General features: G+C 38.4%; 1 long non-coding RNA gene across 1 annotated transcript in view; it reads left to right on the top strand.

The window, feature by feature from the left end:
* The window catches only part of LOC118350833 (uncharacterized), a 38,193-nt gene that overhangs the window by 1,538 nt on the left and 14,568 nt on the right, over window positions 1-22,087 (top strand). The gene's annotated exons all lie outside the window — the stretch shown is intronic.

Here is a 22,087-nt window from a genome sequence, read left to right on the forward strand (position 1 = left end):
TCTGCAGAGATTCAGGTTAATGGAGAATCGTTCTAGTCACTTCTGTGAGTCCCTGCTTCAGCTGAATTAACTTCACAGATTACGTAATAGTCCAGGACATCCTTTCCTATTCCACATGGGCAAGATTTCTTTTTTTTTTTTTTTTTTAAGATTTTGTTTATTTATTCATGAGAGACACAGAGAGACAGAGGGAGAAGCAGTCTCCCTGCAGGGATCCTGATGTGGGACTTGATCCCGGAACTGGGATCACTGGGATCACGCCCTGAGCCTAAGGCAGGCCCTCGACCACTGAGCTACCCAGGCATCCCACACAGGCAAGATTTCTTTTGTCTTGTTTTATTTTATTTTGTTATTTTTATCTGTTGGTTTATTGACGTAACCTACATCCTTCAACCCAAACACCTAGACCATACAAAGCTTAATTTGGGTGTATATTACCAGTATAGGCTAAGTGATAAAGGAGGGACTTGGCAGATAGTGGAGGGTAGGCAGAGAAGAAAGGAAAGGAGCCAACTTGCCTTGTTTCACCATCTACAGTCTCATCCTGTAGGCAGTGACTACTGCTAAAAAAGTGCAAGGGATGCCTCCTGCCATTTGTGAAATACATCAGGTACCATTGTGAGCTACCAAGTGTCACTGAATTAAAATGTGATTAGTCTTCATAGAGAAAGGGTAAGTTACCTGCATTTCTTTATAGCTTAGACACTACATAGAGTAAGCCATTTGGAAAAAAAAAAAAAAAAAAAAACTGATACAAATAACATGGAACATCTGGTTACCTTAACAAAATGGAATAAAAATATATTTTGACTATTTTCCTTTATTACCTCATTCCAAATTAAGACTTAGAATTACTCAGATTGTTCATATTTATTGAAGGCTAACTGCATTTATTATAGTTCTCTTTCAGAACTTTTGAAAGAGTATTCCATTGCAAAGAACCCAAAAGCATGTTGCAAAACAAATGCAGAATGTAGGTTTTACTTCTTGATCCTTAATCAAAGTTTTCTTTAAAAACATCGAAAGCATCACTGCTTTATTCAGTCACCCTCCCACTCTACAACCAAAACTATAATTTTTAATTTCTTTGAGATGCTATTTGATTCCTTCACTTATGTGTTCTAGTTCACCGTCTTTTAGGGTTCCAAGAAAAACCACACTGATTAGAAAACCACTGCTGACTCAGAGGCAGGTTTAACTGTGGCTGTATTTTACCAGGTTCTGGGCAGCTTGTCAACAAACCACACATGTCAAACAAGGAAGCAAAGCCAACTGAAAGGCTCTGAATCAATCAACTTTCCAATGTGCAAAAGTTGAGGGTTAACAGTAAAGAAAAAAAAAAAAGCTTAACATGAAGTTAGCAAGGGATAAATAGCTTGCTGGGCACAAGTATCTTGTGTTTATATTTCTGTGGAGATTCATACCTTTTTGTGTGATCTCTTTTGTTTTCTTTTGTGGTTTGGAGCCTTGTTCTGAACTCTGCATTTTAGGGTCATCTGGGAAGTTTTTAAGCGATATCAATGTCAGTCCTTATAGCTGGAGATACTGATTTAATTGGCTTGGATCAGGGGAAGGTCTAGACATGAATACTTTTAAAAAGCTCTTTGAGTTTAAAATGTGTGGAGGGGTGGGAAATATGATGCAGGCTTCTATTATATCTGATATATTTGAAGTATTTAGGGTATTGTAGTATAAAGTGTAAGGGCAATGTAGGGAGTAGAAACATAATTTGCTTATGGCTTAACAAAAATTGTGAAGATTGTCTGAACTAAATTCTTTAGAAGTGATTCGTATATGATAAAGAGTAGAATGTTCATCATATTATTTGTTGGAGAAAAAAATGATAACTGAATCAACAAAACCACCACCACCATGGACCAACTGCTTGGGCACTGAAATTTGCATTGATACATTCCCAATGCAAAGCATTTAATTTTCCCAGTTTCTTCAATATTTTTTATTTTACTACAGTTAGGATTATTTTTGTTGTTTTTTAATAGCCCTTTCTGATGTTCTGTGTGCATTTCAAAATCTGGAACTCAACGTTAAATACAAAATAATAGACCAGTGCTAAGTTCAGGATCTGTGTGTATAAAGGGCCTGTAATAATGTGACAATAGTTTCTGAGTTTCAGAGACCATATAAGAGGAGATTCATTTGTTGAGTACTACTGTGCACTAAGCACCATACTTGGTTCTGGAGAACCTGCCTGAATCCCCTGCTAGAGATGCATACCAAGGTGCTGGTGCTGGGACAGACTCCAAGTAGTCTGAACAGAGCATGTCCTAACAAAGCATTCAGGAAAATGCTAAAATCCATTAGGAAGCAAAAGAATCTAAACCCAGGAGTCACTTAAATTCTCTGACTAGTCAGGTCTCTGCAAGAAAAAGATTCAAAGGGCTTAACTGAAGAGAGTTTAACCAAAAGACATTTTATAGAGGTGAAGGAAGTTAAGGGATTAAATGTGGTTTGTGAGGTACCCAGAGAACAGCAATAGCTGGAAGGTATTACCATCACCTGTCCCTAGGAAGCAAAATAAGAGCCCCGTATTACTAGAACCCAGAAGGAACTGTAGCTATGGAAGAGGGGCCACTGAAATGAAGATGTACTGTAAGCAGAGGAGAGAATTCCTTGACCTTTTTATCCCACTGCTCTCCAGCCCTCAGTAAGATACCATCCATTAAGGGAGCTTGGATGATACGGCCCATAGAATCACGCCCTCCAGAGCACAGAACAAAGAAAAGAAAGGTCAAAAATGATTCAGTAGATCAAAGGGAAAGTAAGCATCATAATTCACCAAGTTTTACCTCTTTTACTCAGTAAAGTTTTTCCTAATCTGCCCTCTCCTCTCAATGCTTATTACCGTTCTCTGTGTCCATGTTATTTTCATCTTTCACCTCCTCTGTTATAAAGGCCTTTTCATCATCCAGCCTTCAGTTATACACTCCTTAAATTCATCTTTTGTGCTGTAACTAGAATGATCTAAAATGCAAATTTCCCATTCAGTGGCTCCCCAAAACCTATAGCTATGTTTTACAAACTGTTTTCTTAGTTTTTATCAAAAAATCCCTAAATCCGAATTAAAAATATAACAGTCTTTCCTTAGGAAAGGGCCATTGTTGAATTGTAGGTTTACACCCTGAGATGATTTGGCTTAGAATGTATTACTTGAGTAAATCAATTAAAGATCATCTGGTGTTCCTTAAAGACTAAAAGCCATAAGAATGTTTAGTTATATTGTCCTCCCGGGGCAAAATAAAATAGTTGAGCCACTTAGAATTGAGCCTTAGAGGTAAATGAACTCATAAGGACACAGCCAACTTCTTTTGTAGCAATCTTGGAGGAACTGGACCATCAAGGTGCAAGGCTTTCCTATCAAAGGTAGAAATAAAACAAATTGACTTTAAAAAAATCTAAGCCCTGGTATAGGCTACGCTTTTTGGGATTAGCCTTTTACATCCTCTGCCTTAAAAGAAGGACTCTCCTTAAGACCCACCTAAAAATACACTATAGCTCAGTGATTGTGAGATCAAATACTGAAGCCAGACTGTCTGGTTTTAAATTCTAGCCCTGCCACATACCATCTAGGTATTGTGAATAAGTTAAATTCCTTAATTTCTGTACCTCAACTTCCTCATACATAAAATGAGGATCACACAGTACCTGTATCTTAGCTTTATTGTAAGGATCAAGTAAGTTAACACATTTAAAGTGCCTGAAACATAGGAAGCCCTCAGTTAAGTATTATTAATTGTTGCTGTTATTACTCCAGCTTTCACTGGAGAACTCTAGTTGTTCTCAGAGGAGCCAGGTTTCCACTCAAGAGGAGCCAGTAACTATCTCTGGCCAGTCATGTAAGTCTTTACACAATGCTGGGATTTTGAGAACTTTAATGAGGGTAAGAAGACAAGTTCTTCCTCTTCTTCCTACTGCCTCTCAAATAAACTGATACATGTCTCAGAACTGAACAATAAGTACTTAATTTGATTTTTTTTCTCACAGTTAAGGAAAGGGAGCAAAAAGAGTGCTTTTCATGGTAAAATAGACCTTAAAGGATAGATCGTAAGCTGTGATCACAAGTCCTTTGAAGGTTCTTTGAACTTGATGGAAAGCAAGTGTTCACAGTAGATTCCTATGACCTATTTTTTTGTGCACAGTACCAATCAGATGTGAACCATGAAAAGGCCATAAAAAACAATACAGAAATAATAACAATGTCTTATCTTGTGCTTTCTCTTCAGAGCAAGTTCTTAAACTGTTCAGTCCTCATGCTTTCCAAAGCCAAAGATATCTTCTCTAACCTCTATTTGTGTGGTTTTGATAAGCAAACAATACCCATAGGTAAGGGAAGTATTTGCAAATGATGGTGTGAAAGTTAGCTGAGCTGCTCTAATTAAAAGTAGGTATCAGAATCAAAGCCATGAGGGGAAGCTGGCCTGCTCCTCCCTCCCCCAACCATTCACTGAATTCCGAGGGGCTTTGTTTATCCCAGTTTGAAACTGCTATCTTCTAAGATTGAGTCTAAGTTCCTTAATTAAGTCCAGCAAAATGATTCGGTTTCCACTTAACCTTTCTAGCTTCAATCTTTAACATTTCCTACATTACTACCACCATTCACACCTTTGCTAAGGCAGTTTTTTCTCCCTAAATGTTTTCCACCTTAGTTTTCTCTGTTACTCTATATCACCCTTACTCAGTTCAAGATTCTCCCTTCTAGAAATTGCTAGTTTAAGGAGCATTCTTTCTTTGATTTCTCATGGTCCTCTATATATAGCTCTATCTCAGCATTTATCCAATTATGTAAGTGAAATGATGTTTATCTTCCTGACTAGAAAGTGAGTTCTAAGCCTTAGGAGGTGTACCTTTATTCATTTCTTATCTCCAGCATCCAGACTAGTGACTGGAACTTAAAAAGTAATGAAATGTGTGGTGACCTATGCTAAAGGCTGTGGCAGGAAGATCAGATAAAGGAAGATTTGGAAGATGCATAGAGAACAGAATCTACAAGACTTGAAAGAATTACATTATAGGAGTACCAGGGACATAAGCAAAGGGGAAAAAGTTAAGGTGATGACAAAACTTAGCTCTAGCAACTAGGTACATGGTAGTGCTGCTAACCAAGAGAGACAATTCAGGCAACAACAAAGATTTGAAAAGAAAGACAATGAGTTAAACAACGATGTTTGAGATATCAATGGGATTTCAAGTAAAGATGTCCAGTGAGAAGGTAAGAAAGTGTGCCTAGAGCTAACAAGCAAGATTTGGTCAAGAAATATATTTGGAAGTTTTCATTGTGTTGGTAGGTTGAGGTTGTGTAAATTGTTATTATCCTCCAGGGAAAGTATGCAGAGAGTGGAAATGCTCAAACAAAATGTAGAATGAGGGGGATCCCTGGGTGGCTCGGCGGGTTAAGGGCCTGCCTTCTGCCCGGGGCGTGATGCTGGAGACCTGGGATCAAGTCCCACGTCGGGCACACGGCTTGGAGCCTGCTTCTCTCTCTGCCTCTCTCTCTCTCTCTGTGTCTCTCGTGAATAAACAAATAAAACCTTAAAAGAAAATGTAGAATGAGGAGAGAACAACAAAGCCTCTGACTGGGAGAATCCTCTGAAATTAATAGTGGAGGAAAGTAAAATCCTGAATTAGATGGATCATTTTGTAGAAATGCACTATTCTAAGGAATGAATTGCCAGTTGGACCAGGGTCTTTCCCAAATCCAAACAGGGTAGAATAGAATAGATAGACTAGAATAGATAACTATAAGGAATATAAATGTTATCTTTTTCTCAATATACAAGTATAAATGCCTCTTCAAATTTCTTTTGGTGGGACGCCTGGGTGGCTCAGCAATTGAGCACCTGCCTTCGACCCAGAGTAGGTCTCCTGGAGACCTGGGACTGAGTACCGCATCAGGCTCCCCTCTGGGAGCCTGCTTCTCTCTCTGCCTGTGTCTCTGTCTCTCTCTCTCTCTCTGTCTCTCATGAATAAGTAAATAAAGTCTTTTTTAAAAAATTTCTTTTCGTTAGTGAAAACAGGTATTAATGTAGGGCTTTTGTAAAAGCAAAGTAATGGAAAATGGAGGATACTCTTCAGTTTATGCCATTTCAGCTTACAAAGGTTTCATAGGAACATTCTACTTTCAGAGAGGAGGAGGAAGCTATCTTATAACTCATCTTTATGAGGATTTTTTTTTTGTGGCTTACTAAAAGTGACAGTTGGAAAGTTGGAGTTTATTGATATTTCTCCAGGGAAGTCTGTATTTTTTTAAAGATTATTTATTTATTTATTTATGATAGAGAGAGAGAGAAAGAGCGAGAGAGAGGCAGAGGCAGAGACACAGGCAGAGGAAGAGCAGGCTCCGTGCCGGGAGCCTGACGTGGGACTCAATCCCGGGACTCCAGGATTGCGCCCTGGGCCAAAGGCAGGCGATAAACCGCTGAGCCACCCAGGGATCCCCCAGGGAAGTCTATATTGAATGCATTAAGTATCTTAATGTTTAAGTAATTTAATATTTCACCAGCCAGCATCTCCCCTCTCTTTCTGAGAACTGCTTACACTTGTCAACTTTCACTGGGCTATGCTACATAACGAACAACTCTGAGAGTTCAGTGGCTTACAAAACAAAGTACTTTCTTGCTTATGTTACATATATACTTCACGTAGCCTACAATGGTGCTTCAGGCTTTGAGAAGGCTCTGCTGTGCACCGTGTCTTGTCTCATCCTGGATTCCAGATTTGAGAGGCAGGTCCTAATGTGAGACATGCCTTTCTCATGGTGGGGATGGGGTAAAACTGTTAGAAAAAAAATCATGATGTCCTTTTTATTTTTTTCTAAGCTAGCTAGCTTGCTTGCTTGCTTTTTTTCATCTCTACATCCAAGGTAGGACTCAACTTACAACCCCAAGGTCAAGAGTCATATATCCTTCTGACTGAGCCAGCCAAGTACCCCAAAAATCATGACATGTCTTAAAGCTTCTACAAAAGGGTATTGTATGTCATGGCCTTTCACTCCATTGGCTAAAACATGTCATATAACTAAGCTCAACCTTGATGGGCAGAGGATATATACTCTTCACAAGGAAAGGGACACTTCAAATCACATATACATGGAAAGGATGGAATAAGTTAATAATACAACTTAACACAGTATTCCTCTGTCAGCTCCATCGCTCTTGTGGGACAATTCCCATGTTCTTAAGTGTTCCCAATTTTTTGGCCACAATTGATTTCTTCAGGGTTGAGCACATAACTCAAACAGACCTCTTGTATTTTCTAACAGGAATTGAAAGAGAGAGAAAAAAAAAAAAAAAGGACTCTCCAGTAGCCAAATTGAAAAATGTAGTGCCTGGGAGTTATCAGTGACCACATTCCTCAACATATAGAGGAACCAGGCTGTAGTGGTAGAGAACAGAACTGACACACAGAGTAAAGTCAAACAAGGACAGGAAGTTATGGCATTTCTGGTTTTTTATGGTTTGGTATTCAGCCATTCCTTGGATTCTGTGAATAATGAAGCTTTAATTTTTGTCTAAGCCAAAGTTGTATTGGTTTTTGTCTTTTGTGATGATATCAAGGTAATAGACGTGTAATTTCATTTAATCATAACACAAATACTTTTAGGCAGTCACTGTAATTGACGTTTCACAAATGAGGATTAGAACTAGAGATAGAAGTTCTCTCTGATATTCTGGCTAGAAGAAATATTTTACGAGAACACCCAGCTACATTATCTTCACTATACTCACCAGTGATTCTTTGTACTGATCCTTCCCAGGGCACTAACAAACTGGGAAACAGTGACCCCAAAAAATGGACTGATGTTGGTTTTCTTGCCAGAAATAGTTTGCATTATGAAATAACTAATTGATATTATGATTTATAAATTAGTTTTTTAGGGAGTTGGGTTAGTGTGAATCATTTCTGAGAATTTGAGTTAATTTAGAATATAAGAACCTGTAACTTGAGGATCATATTAGACGTAAAACCTATCCAGGGCTAACCTTGCATCAAGCACATGCACTACCTAATTTTGGGCATCTGCTTAGCTGAACAACTGTCATATACTTGGATTTTTCAAGATATAAATATTTTATTATTCATGAGGGACAGAGAGAGGCAGAGAGAGAAGCAGGCTCCCTGTAGGGAGCCCTATGCAGGACTTGATCCCTGACCAGGGATCATGACCTGATCTAAAGGCAGACGCTCAACCACTGAGCCCCCCAGGCATCCCGGAAGATAGAATTTCTATAAAGAGCTGACTTCTGGGATCCCTGGGTGGCGCAGCGGTTTAGTGCCTGCCTTTGGCCCGGGCGCGATCCTGGAGACCCGGGATCGAATCCCACGTCGGGCTCCCGGTGCATGGAGCCTGCTTCTCCCTCTGCCTATGTCTCTGCCTCTCTCTCTCTGTGTGTGTGTGTGTGTGTGACTATCATAAATAAATAAAAATTAAAAAAAAAAAAAAAGGAACTGACTTCTGCAGTCAAATGCTCTACCACTGAGCTATACCCCCAAGAACTGACTTCTGGACACAAAATTCAACATCCTGATCATTTATATCTCACAAAGATCTAAAAGATATATTAGTTACCTAGTGTTTTTAGCTCTAGACTAGCCAATATCAATGTTAAAAACAACCTAAGGTGATATCAGTGAAAATAGCAGAATAAAGTACTCCAAATTTCATCCCCCCTATAAAAGCAAATGAAAAATGGGTAAATGAAAAATTATCAGAATCAACTTTTTGTGACTTTGGAAACTAGTCAAAGGCCTGTAGCAAACCATCAAATAATTATTCAGGGGAAAGGGGCTGATTTTTAAAACAAACAGTAAAATGTGTGGTGTTTTAACGTACGCCAGCCCCATCCTCTGCTCCTCAGATCAATGGTGGTTGTAAAAATAACCTGCATTCCTTGTACCAAAGGGAGCAAAACATACTTCATAAGCAAAGAATTGTAATTAGTTGCAGTTGACCCTTAAATAGTATGGGTTGGAACTGCATGGGTCCACTTACAGATTTTTTTCAATAAATACAGTACTATAAATGTATTTTTGTTATGATTGTCTTGGTATTTTCTTTTCATTGTAAGAATACAGTATATAATACATATACAAAGTATGGGTTAATTGATTATGTTATTTGTAAGGCTTCTGATCAACAGTAGGTTATTAGTGTTTAAGTTTCTGGGAAACCAAAAGTTATAACTGGATTTTCAGCTGTATCAGGGGATAATGAGGGAGCTCACTACTCAAATCCCCTTGTTGGTCAAGGGTCAACTATATTTGTTCTAACTATGTCTAGTGGCTCCCTGGAATCTTGGGTCAAAGGTTTGTCTTTATTTTGCCTAACTCCAAACTAGCCTAGTGCTAAAGCTTCTTCCCACAGGGCATTTGTTGAAAACACTTAAAATATAACGTCTTGGGTTGCTGCTGCCTGCTATGATAGATAACAGCTGGAATAAACAATAGGCTAATTAGAAAGGCTGGGCTATAAGTGTCTTGTAAGGGTTTACAAAGCTCCTAACAATCTAGGCCAGATGCATGCTCAGGAAAGACCCAGGCAAGCCCTAAATTCTCACCCCCTGCTGACTTTGAGGCTCTAAAAAAAAAAAGGAAGTGAAGGAATATGGCAGAGTTGTAAAGTACCTGGTGAATGTGGAAAGGATGCCATAACGAACACCTAGGCTCTTTGCAAACACTGGAACATTTTTTTGGTTCCAAGTATTTAAGGAAATCTCTGACCAATCATTAGCTAATCACTATGCCACTGTAGCAGATACTTCAAGAGCTACATACAACAGAGAATAGACTGCAGAATTAGTTCAAGGAAGGTCATGAAACGGGCGCCTGGCTGGCTTAGTCAGTAAAGCATGCAACTCTTGATCTCAGGGTTGTGGATTTGAGCTCCCTGTTGGGTGTAGAGATTACTTAAAAATAAAATCTTTTCAAAAAGTCACTAAACAGGGCAGCCCAGGTGGCTCAGCGGTTTAGTGCTGCCTTCATCCCAGGGCGTGATCCTGGAGACCTGGGATCGAGTCCCACATCGGGCTCCCTGCATGGAGCCTGCTTCTCCCTCTGCCTGTGTCTCTGCCTCTCTCTCTTTCTCTCTGTGTCTCTCATGAATGGATGAATAAAGTCTTTAAAAAAAAAAGTCACTAAACAGTAAAAACTACAGTAAGCAGTTAACATCAATAATTCCTAGGGAATGGAGAGTTAATATAATCTTATCACCCAAAGTCTATATTTACATTAAGGTCCACTCCTAGTGTACATTCTATGACTTTTGACAAAAGTATAATGACATGTAGCTTCTATTATAATATCATACAGAATAGCTCCACTGCCCTAAAAATTTTCCGTGCTCAAAAAAAAAAAAAAATTTTCTGTGCTCTGTCTATTCATCTCTTCTTCCCCCTCTAACCTATGATAACCACTCTTCTTTTTAATGTATCTGTAGTTTTGCCTTTTCCAGAATGTCATGTATGTGGAATCATATAGTATGTAGCCATTTCAGATTAACTTCTTCCACTTACAAATATGTATCAAAAGTTCCCCTATATCTTTTCATGGATTAATAACTCATTTCTTTTTAGCACTAAATAATATTCCATTTTCTGGATGTACCACAGTTTATTTATTCACCTCCTAAAGGAAATCTTGGTTGCTTCCAATTTTTGGCAATTATGAATAAAGCTGATATAAACATTTCTATGCAAATTCTTGTGTGAACATAGCTTTCCTTTTTCCTTTTTTAAAAGATTTATTTATTTTAGAGAGAGAGAAAATTGGGGAGGAGGGGCAGAGAGAGAGGGAAAAAGAGAATCCCAAGCAGATTCCCCACTGTGGAGGGAGCCCAATGCAAGGCTTGATTCCATGAACCTGAGATCATGACCTGAGCTAAAATCAAGAGTCCAACACTTAAATGACTGAGACAGCCAGGTGCCCCAACACAGGCTTTCGACTCATTTGGATAAAACCAAAGAGCATAATTGCTAGATTGTATGTTAAGACTGCATTGTGGGGGCAGCTGGGTGGCTCAGTTGGTTAAGCAGCTGACTCTTGGTTTCAGCTCAGGTCATGATCTCAGGGTCCTGGGATTGAGCCCCACATTGGAGTCTTTGGAGCTCTCTAAACTGTTCCATTGATCTATTTGTTATTTTGCCAATACCACCCTGTGTTGATTACTACAGTTTTATAGCAAGTCTTTATGTCAGACAATGTCAGTCTTTTGACTTTTTCTCCTCAATATTGTATTGGCTATTCTGAGTCACTTAACTCTCCATATGAACTTTACAATCAGTTCATTGATACTTACTCTCAAAATACCTCAGTAGGATTTTTATTGGGATTGCATTGCATCGATGCATCAAATTGTGAAGAACTGACATCTTGATAATATTGAGCCTTTCTATCCATAAATATGTAATATCTGTCCATTTATTTCATTTTTAAATTTCTTTCACCTGAGATTAGTTTTCTTCAAATAGGTCTTGTACATATTATGTTGGATTTATGCCTAATTATTTCATTTGGGGGGATGCTGATGTAAATGGTAATGCATTTAATTTCAAATTGTACTTGTACATTATTGTTATATAAGAAGGTGATTTACTTTTGTATATTAATGTTGTATTCCATAGCTTTGCTATAATTGCTTTTTCATTCCAGAAGGTGTTTTTGTCTGTTCTTTCTAATTTTCTACATAAGTAATCACATAGTCTGTGAACAAAGACAGTTTTATTTCTTTAATCTGTATACCTTTTACTTCCTTTTCTTGTCTTAATGCATTAGGTAGGCCTTTCATTATGAGGTTGAAAAGGAGTAGTGAGAAAGAATATCTTTACCTTGTTCATGATCTTAGCAGGAAAGCTTCTAGTTTTTCACCATTAAATATGACATTAGCTTAGGTGTTCTGTAGATTTCTTAACCAAGTTGAAGGTGTTCCCCTTTATTCTTAGTTTGCTGAGAGTTTTTGTCATGAATGGATGTTGTATTTTGTCAAATGCTGTATCTATGATATGATCGTATGATTTTTCCTCTTAGCCTATTGACATGATAGATTACATTAATTGGTTTTCAAAGGTGAGTCAATCAGCCTTGCATATCTGGAGTAGATTTCACTTTAGTTGTGGCATATCATTTTTTGATGCATTGTTGAATTTGATTTGCTAATATCTTATTGAAAATTTTTATATCTATGCTCATGAGATATTTTAGCCTGTAATTTTCTTTTCTTGTGATATCTTTGTCTGGTTTTGGTATTAGAGTAGTTCTGACCTCATAGAAGGATATAAGTATTCTCTCTGATTCTGTACTTTGAAAGAGATTGTAGAGAATTGGTATAACTTTTTTTCTTAGGTGTTAGGATTCACTACAAAGTCCATCTGGGCATGGGCAGGTAATGGTTTTTCAAAGATTATACCAAAAGCAAAATAATGAAAAAATAGACAAATTGGACTATTTTGTGTCAAAGGACACTATCAAGAATGAGATAAAATATTTATAAATCATATATTGGATAAGTATCTAATATGCAGAATATATAAAGGACTCTTATAACTCAGCTAAGAAAGATAAATAACCCAATTTTTTAAAAAGGCAAAAGATCTAAGTAGACATCTATCCAAAGAAGATATAAACAAATGACCAACAAGCAGGGAACCTGGGTGGCTCAGTGGTTGAGCATCTGCCTTTGGCTCAGGTCATGATCCTGGGGTCCTGGGATCGAGTCCCACATCAGGCTCCCCACAAGGAGTCTGCTTCTCCCTCTGCCTATGTCTCTGCCTCTCTCTGAGTGTCTCTCATGAATAAATAAATAAAATCTTTAAAAACATGACCAACAAGCATAAGAAAATTTGCTCAGCATCATTATTCATCAGGGAAATGCAAATCAAAACTATAATGAGATACTACTTTGTACCCACTAGGACAGCTATAAAAAAAAGTAACAAACTCAAAATTAAGAATGAAACTACCCTATGATCCAGAAAATGCACTCCTGAGTATTTACCTAAAGAATACCAGAACAGTCATTCAAAGGGATATATACACCCCTATATTTATTCCATATTATTTATAATAACCAGACTATGGAAGCAGCCCAAATATCCATCGACAGATAAATGGATAAAGAAGATGTGGTGTGTATATATGCAATGGAATATTATTCAGCTATAAAAAGAACAAATTCTTGCCATTTGTAACAACATGGCAGGATCTAGAGAGCAGAATTTTTTTTTAAGATTGATTGATTGATTGATTGATTTATGATAGAGAGAGACAGAGACACAGGAGGAGGGAGAGGCAGGTTCTATGCCGGGAGCCCGACTCAGGACTCCAGGATCCCGCTCTGGGCCAAAGGCAGGCGCTAAACTGCTCCCTGATCCTCTAGGGATCCCCTAGAGAGCTGAATGTTAAGCAAATTAAGGCAGAGAAAGACAATTACCCTATGATTTCACTCATGTGGAATTTAAGAAACAAAACAAATGAACAAAGGAAAAAAACAAATCAAAAAACAGATCCTTAAATATAGTGAACAGATGATTTTCAGAAGGGTAGGTGTGGGGGGGATGGGTAAAATTGGAGGGGATTGACTACACTTACCGTAATGAACACTGATAACTATATGGAACTGTTCTGTCAATGTTTGGAACCTGAAACTAATATAACACTGTATGTTAACTACACTAGAATTAAAATTAAAAATTAAAAAGACACTTTAACAAGTGTTGGTGAGGATATGGAGAAATTGGATATGTCATACATAGTTGGAATGCAAAATTGTGGTGCCTCTTTGAAAAACCATTTAGCAGTTCTTCAAAATGTTAAACAGAGACAATTACCATATGACCCAACAATTCCACACCTAGTATGTATCTGAGGGAACTGAAATGTTCACAGTAAAATTTGTACATGAATTTTCACAATGGCACTATTAATAATAGCCAAAAAATGGAAACAAACCATATGTACTTTAGCTGATGAATCAATAAGATGCAGTATAGCCATACAATGGAATATTATTCAGCCAAAAAAGGAATGAAGTACTACATACATGCTACTACTTGAATGAGCTTTGAAAACATATACTGAGTGAAGGAAGCCAGTAATGAAATTCCTCATATCGTATGATTCTATTTACATGAAATGTCCAGAATAGACAATAGAGAAAAAAGGAGATGAGTAGTTTCCTAATAATGGGGTAACTGTTAATGGGAATAGGGTTTCTTTTTGGGATGATGAAAATGTTCAGAAATGAGATTGTGATGATGGTCCCACAACATAGTGAAAATACTAAAAACCATGAAAATGTATACTTTAAAAAGGTAAATTTGGGATGCCTGGGTAGCTTAGTCAGTTAAGCATCTGACTCTTGCTTTTTGGCTCAGGTCATGATCTCATGAGTTGTGGGATCAAGCCATGAATCAGGCTCCATGCTCAGTGGGGAGTCTGCTTAAAGATTCACTCCCTCTGTCTCTCCCCACCACTTTTTCTCTAAACTAAATAAATTTTAGGGCACTTGGATGGCAGAGTTGGTTAAGCATCGAACTCTTTGTTTTAGTTCTGCTCATGATCTCAGGGTCATGAGATTGAGCCCTGCATCAGGCTCTGCACTTGGAAGAGTCTGCTTAAGACGTTTCTCCCTCTCCCTCTGCCCCTCCTGATTGTGCTCTCTCTCTCTAAAAATAAATAAATCTTTAAAAATAAAATAAATAAATCTTTGAAAAAATCAAATAAAATGATGAATTTTATGTCACATGAAGTATATCTCAATTTTTTAAGTGTTGTAAGGGAGAAAAATAGCCTGGCAGGGGTTACAATTTCTGGAGAAGAAGCTAACATATGAAAAATTAGAAAGTATAAGCCTCTATTCAATTCTTGTTGTTTTCTTTAATATTTTGAAAACTTTGTAGTTGTTTCAGATATACAACATAGTGATTTGACATTTATATACATTACAGTGTCTTCACATGATTAGTTGTATTATCTGTCACCATAAAAAGTTATTACAATTTTATTGACTTTATTTCCTATGCTGTACTTCTTATTTCCATGATTTACTTATTTTATAATTGGAATTTTATAGATTTCATAACTGTAAATTTTGAAATTTTATAACTGGAATCCTCATCACCTATTTCACCCATCCTCCTCTATTATCTTCCCCTTTGGCAACCACCAGTTTGTTCTCTATGTTTATGAGTCTGCTTCTGTTTTTTTTGTTGTTGTTGTTTCTTTATTCATTTGTTTGTTTTGTTTTTAGATTCCCTACATAATTGAAATCACACAGTATTGGTCTTTCTCTGACTTACTTCACTTAGCAGAATACTCTCTATGTCTTTCCATGTTGTTGTGAATGGCAACATTTCACTGTTTTTCATGGCTGAGTAATTCCACTGCATGTGTTTTGTGTGTGTGTGTGTGTGTGTGTGTGTGTGTGTGTGTGTGTGCATGCTCTAGGCTTTCTATTGTTTCTGTTGATCTCTCTGTCCGTTTTTGTGCCAGTACCATAGTGCTTTATTATAGTTTTGTAGTGTATCTTGAAATCTGGGATTATGATAACCCCAGCTTTGTTCTCTCTCAAGATTGCTTTGGCTTTTCAGGGTCTTTTGTGGTTCCATACAAATTGTAGGATTCTTTGCCTTGTTCTATGAAAAATGCTATTGGTATTTAATTAAGGACTCCACTGAATCTGTAGATTGCTTGTGGTAGTATGGACATTTTAACAATATTAGTTATTGCAATCCATGGCATGTATATCTTTCTATTTGTTTTTATTGCCTTCAATTTTTTTTATCATTGTCTTCTAGTTTTCAGAGTACAGATCTTTTACCTCTTTGTTTAAATTTATTGCTAGGTATTTAATTCTTTTTGATGTAATTGCAAGTGTAAATAGTTTTTAATTTCTTTTTCTGCTGCTTTGTTAGTGTATACAGAAACATAACTAATTTCTGTATATTAATTTTGTGTCCTACAATTTTATTGAATTCATTTATTACTTCTAATAGTTTTTTGGTGGGGTGTTTAGGATTTTCTACACCAATAACACAAATCTTATTGTGCATGATGTTGCCCCAAAGGTCCCTTAACCCACCCTACTTTAAAATATATATGACATATGTAAATATAAATATAAATATATATTTAAGAAAGAGAGAGAACATCAGCACAAGCAGGGGGAGGCAGAGGGAGAAGCAGACTCCCCACTGAGTAGGAAGCCCAATGTGGGGTTCTATCCGAGGATCCTGGAATCATGACCTGAACTGAAGGCAGATGCCTAACTGACTAAGCCACCCAGGTGCCCCAACCTACCCTACATTTTAAATTCTTTTTAAATTTTTTTACTCCTTAGCTTGAGTGTTTCCACTTCTGTGTTGTCCAGATCGTATTCTTTTGCATCCTCTAATCTGCTATTGATTTTCTGTAGTGTATTTTTCATTTCAGTTATTGTATTATTCATCTCTGAATGTTTCTTTTTAATGTTTTCTATCTCTGTTGAACTTCTCACTGAGCTCATCTACTCTCAAATCCAGTGAGCATTTTTATGACCATTACTTTGAACTCTTTATCAAATAAATTGCTTATCTCCATTTTATTTAGTTGTTTTTCAGAGTCTTTTCTTGTTCTTTCATTTGGAACATATTCCTTCAATTCCTCATTTTCTCTGACTCTCTGTGATTTTTCTGTGTATTAAGTTGGTCAGCAATGTTTACTGGTTTTGAAAGTGGTGGCCTTCTGTAGAAGGCATTCTGTTGTGCCCAGTAGCTCAATCCCCCAGGTCACCAGAACCCAGGATTCCATGGGTATCCCCTCTGTGGGCTATGTGCACCCTCCTGTTGTGACTGGGCCATGAATACTGTGAGCACAGTGGTGGGCAGGGCTGCCCCAGCCCAGTTGACTGCAATGACCACTTGTGACTACTGTGGGTGCACTGGTGAGCAGGGCTGGCTCCTGGCATGGCTGGCTGAGAAGCCTGGCTGTAGCTGTTGCATTTGTGCTGGTGGGTAGGTCTGCTTCTCCAGCCCAGGGCGAGTAGTGCTTTGGATGACCATTGGTCCTGGCCGGGGCTGTTTGCTAGGTATGGCAGGGGGGTAATTGCTTTTGGTGGACACCAGTTCTGACCAAAGCTGTCTGCCATGTGTAGTATGGTAGGAGCTGCTTTGGAGGGGAGGCTGCCAGGTTTGGATGTGACTAGTTCACAGGGAAACACCCAGGACAGGGTGAGTGGTGTTCTCAAGGTAAATGGAGAATGTCAGAACTGACCAGCTAGCTGAAGAAGAGTAGTAAAAATGGTGCCTACCAGCACTTCTTTCCTGGAAAGTTTGCACAGATTTCTGCCCCTTCACCACAAGCCTTAAAATTAGTCCATAAATCTCCTTCACATAAAACCCCAGTATTTTTTTTTTAATGTATTTATTTATTTATTTATTTTTTAATTATGATAGTCACAGAGAGAGAAAGAGGGAGAGGCAGAGACATAGGCAGAAGGAGAAGCAGGCTCCATGCACCGAGAGCCCGATGTGGGATTCGATCCCGGGTCTCCAGGATCGCGCCCTGGGCCAAAGGCAGGCGCCAAACCGCTGCGCCACCCAGGGATCCCGAAAAACCCCAGTATTTTTAAAAGGATTTTATTTATTTATTTGAGAGAGAGAATGAGAGAAAGCACAAGTGTGGGAAAGGATAAAGGGAGAGAGAACCAGACTGCCTGCTGAGCAGGGAGTCCAATGTGGGGCTCAACCCCAGGACCCTGGGATCATGAAACCCAGGCAGTTTTCAAACTGCTGCCTTTGTGCTAGATCTCAGACCAAGCAATATAGTGTATTGGCCCTTTAATAAGAATAGAGTCTCAGCTTTCTGTAGCTCCCCAGGTCTCCTGGACATATGCCCTACTGATTTTCAAAGCCAGATACTGTGGGACCTTGTCTTCCCAGTGCAGATTCCCCAGGATGGGGAGGTGCCCAATTTGGGGTTTGATCCCCTGGCTCCTCTTGGAGGACCTCTGTATCTATGATATCCCTCTCATTTGGGGGTCACTGGACTTCCAGGAGGTGTGGGTCCTGACCCCATCTCCACCCCTGCTACCTTTCTTGATGTGGCTTTTTCTTTATTTTTAGCTGTAAAAGAGCTGTTCTACCAATCTTAAGGTTGTTTTCAGAGTGAATTGCATTTTATGTAGTTGTAGCATCAATGTTTCTGTGGGAGGATATAAGCTCAGGATCCTCGTACTCTGCCATCTTCCTCATCCTCTGATTTCTATTCTTAATTGTGGTTTCCTCTAAAAATTGCATTTTAAGTTCATTTAAATGGCTACAATGAATGGGTAGATATTCAGAAGGTGATAAGACTTGAGCCAGGTCTTGAAGAATGGGTAGTATTTGGGATGTGCTGAGATAAGGGGAATGGTATTTTTCCAGGAAAAGACACTAGCAAAGCAGATGAAGCAAGTTGAGAATGGATGCTGGAGACAGTGAAGAAAGCTGTCTCTACAGAAAACTACTAATTATTTGAGTAGCAGTGACAAAATCAAGAGTATAGAATGGGTCTAAATCATGGGAAACTGGAGAATAAGAGGGAAACTCTCTTGAGTCTGAAAGTAATAGAAAGTGTGTGTATTTATTTTCTAAAGAAAAAGACAGGTGTACCTGAGTAGAACAATTAATTAAGCCACTGACTCTTAGTTTTGGCTCAGGTCCTGGTCTTGGGGTCTTGAGATCAGTGCAGAGTCTACTTGAGATTCTCTCTCCCTCTCCTGCCCCTCCCATTCTCTCTTTCGTAAGTAAATAAATCTTTTAAAAAAACAAAAAAACAATTCATATTTCTGGAACACTGGAAAATTAGTCTGACATCAGTTACAAGATAAATTTAAAAAGAATTCAGGCATGAGATAATTCAAGCCTGAACTAGAAAAACAGTCATAGGAATAGGAATAGGGAGATGTAAAAGCTTTTTGTTTCCAAGATAGAAAGAAAGAATATTTGGAAATAAATTGTTAGTGATGAAGAAAAGAACCAAGTGAAAATGAATCATCAGACAATTAGGTACATTGAGAGAAAAATGGAAATTGAAAAAAATGGCAACTTACAGACATAGGATGATATTGAGATAACCACAGTTAGTAAATAAAATTCCAGTTGGATAGTAGAGCTAGAGAAGCATAATCAGGAGATCTTCAGTTTAAAATTCTTCAGTACTGGGTGCCTGGGTGTCTCCTTAGGTTAAGTATCTGCCTTCAGATCAGATCATGATCCCACAGTCCTGGGATAGAGCCACGCCCACATAGAGCCTGAGCTGAACCCCCCCATGTGGCTCACTGCCCGGTAGGGAGCCTGCTTCTCCCTCTCCCTCTGCCACTCCCCCTGCTTGTGCTCTCTCACTTTCTCTCTCATAAGTAAATAAATAAACAAACAAATATATATATATTTTTAAAGTCTTCAGTATTATTGGAGCAATGATTTTTTTTTTCCCCAAAATGAACATATAATGCTATCAAAGGACTTTCATTAACCTGGGGACATTCTCCAATGTAAGAAAAGGAGGAATAGGGCAGCCCCGGTGCCTCAGCAGTTTAGCGCCACCTTCAGCCCAGGGCGTGATCCTGGAGACCTGGAATGGAGTCCCACGTCGGGCTCCCTGCATGGAGTCTGCTTCTCCCTCTGCCTGTGTCTCTGCCTCTCTCTCTCTCTCTCTCTCTCTCTCTTTCTAATAAATAAATAAAATATTTTTTAAAAAAGAAAGAAAGAAAAGGAGGAATAAATATGGTCTTTGGGAAAATTTGTCAATCTCTTCATGCTTCACTTTCTCATTTTATAAAATGGGGATAATAAAAGGGCTGATATAATAACAGCGCAATAGCTATTGATTTGGGGTGGGGAGGTTAAAGAACAAGTTTATTTTCTCACAGTTGTGGAGGCTAGCAGTCCAAAATCAAGGCATCATCTCATTTAATTTCTGGTGAAGGGTCTCTTTCTGGCTTGCAGGTGGCTACCTTGTGGCTATGTTTTCATATGTGCACATAGAGAGTTCTTTGTCACCTCATTCTGTCTCTCTTTTTTCCAAATATTTTTATTGTGTTAAAATACACACAACATAGGGTTGCCTGGGTGGCTCAGCAGTTGAGTAGATGTCTGCCTTTGGCTCAGGTCGTGATCCTGGAGTCCCAGCACGGAGTCCTGCACCAGGCTCCCTGAATGAATCCTGCTTCTCCCTCTGCTTATGTCTCTGCCTCTCTCTGTGTGTCTTTCATGAATAAATAAATAAAATCTTTAAAAATAATACACATAACATTAAATTTACCATCTTAACCATCTTTTAAGTTTACAGCTCAGCAATATTAAATACTTTTATAGTGTCACACAACCATCACTTCCATCTAACCCCATGATTCTTTTCATCTTATAAAACTGAAACTCTATGCACATTGTCTAGTAACTCCTCATTCCATCTTCTCCCCCTAGCTGCTGGCAACCACCATTCTACTTTGTTCTACTCTGCTGTTCTACTGTTTGTGTGTGCGTGTGTGTGTGTGTGACTGTCTTATTTTACTTAGTGTAATACCCTCCATGCTCATCCATGTGGTAGCATATGCCAGAATTTCCTTCCTGTTTAAGACTGAATAATATTCCACTGTATATATGTATCACATTTTGTTTATCCATTCATCTGTCATTAAACACAAGTTGCTTCCACATTTTGGCTGTTTTGAGTAATGCTACTATGAACATGGGTATGCAAATATCTGCTTGAGAACCTGTTTGCAATTATTTTGGGTATACACCTAGAAATGGAATTACTGGATCATATGATAATTCTAGTTTAATTTTTTGAGAAACCATCATACTGTTTTGCACAGTAGCTGTACTATTTTACATTTTTGCCAACAATGCCCACGGGTCCCAGTTTCTCTAAATCTTTACCAGCACTTGTTTTCTCTCTTTCTCTTTTTTTATAGTAGCTGTCTTACTAGGTAGGAGGTGATATCTCATTGTCGTTTTGATTTGCATTTCCCTAAGGATTAGTGATGTTGAGCATCTTTTGATATGCTTATGACCATTGGTATATCTTCTTTGAAGAAATGTCTGTTCAAGTTCTTTGCTAATTTTTTTAATTTTTATTTATTCATGAGAGACACAGAGAGTCAGAGACACAGGCAGAGGGAGAAGCAGGCTCCCCACGGGAAGCCTGAGGCAGGACTTGATCCCAGGATCCTGGATCATGACCTGAGCTGAAAGCAGATGATCAACCACTGAGCCACCCAGGCGTCCCTCTGCCAATTTTTGAGCCAAGTACTTTTGGGTTTTTGTTATTGAGTTTTAGGAGTTTTCTACATACTCTGGATATTAATTCCTTATCAAATATATAACTTGCAAATATTTCCTCCCATTCTGCGAGGTGCCTTTTTTGTTGAAAATGTCTTTTGATGTGGAGTTTTTAATTTTGAATATAGTCCAATTTCTATTTTTTCACATTTGTTGCCTTTGCTTTTGGTGTCATATCCAAGAAATCATGTGAAATCCTATGTCATAAAGCTTTTCTCCTGTGTTTGTTATATCATTATAACAAACTCTCTTTACAACCTTCTTTAGTGAACTATGATAATCAAGCATTCATTCAATATTTGCACAAGTCACAAAATATTTCACTAATTATTAGTAGTTACCCTTAGTAGTGGCTTTATCACAGATGTTATGTCAATGATCATACAAAGGCACATTAGGCTTAAGAGCTTTTCCTAGAACAGTAATTCTCAACTTTTTGGCCTCTGGATCCCTTTACACTCCCCCAAATTATTGAGGGCACCAAAGGGCTTTTGTTATGTGGATCATAGCTATCTTATTTACCTTATTAGAAGTTAAAACGTGTTTTTAAAATGCTTGTTTGGGGGCAGCTCAGGTGGCTCAGTGGTTTAGTGCCACCTTCAGCCCAGGGCCTGATCCTGGGGACCTGGGATCGATTGCCACATTGGGCTCCCTGCATGGAGCTTGCTTCTCCCTCTGCCTGTGTCTTTGCCCCCCCACCCCTCTCTCTCTCTCTCTCCTCTCTCTCTCTCTCTCTCTCTCTCTCTCGTTTGTTTGGGATGCCTGGGTGACTCAGCGGT

This window comes from Canis lupus, chromosome 15 (genome assembly GCF_003254725.2).
Source record: "Canis lupus dingo isolate Sandy chromosome 15, ASM325472v2, whole genome shotgun sequence".
NCBI classification, from domain to species: domain Eukaryota; kingdom Metazoa; phylum Chordata; class Mammalia; order Carnivora; family Canidae; genus Canis; species Canis lupus.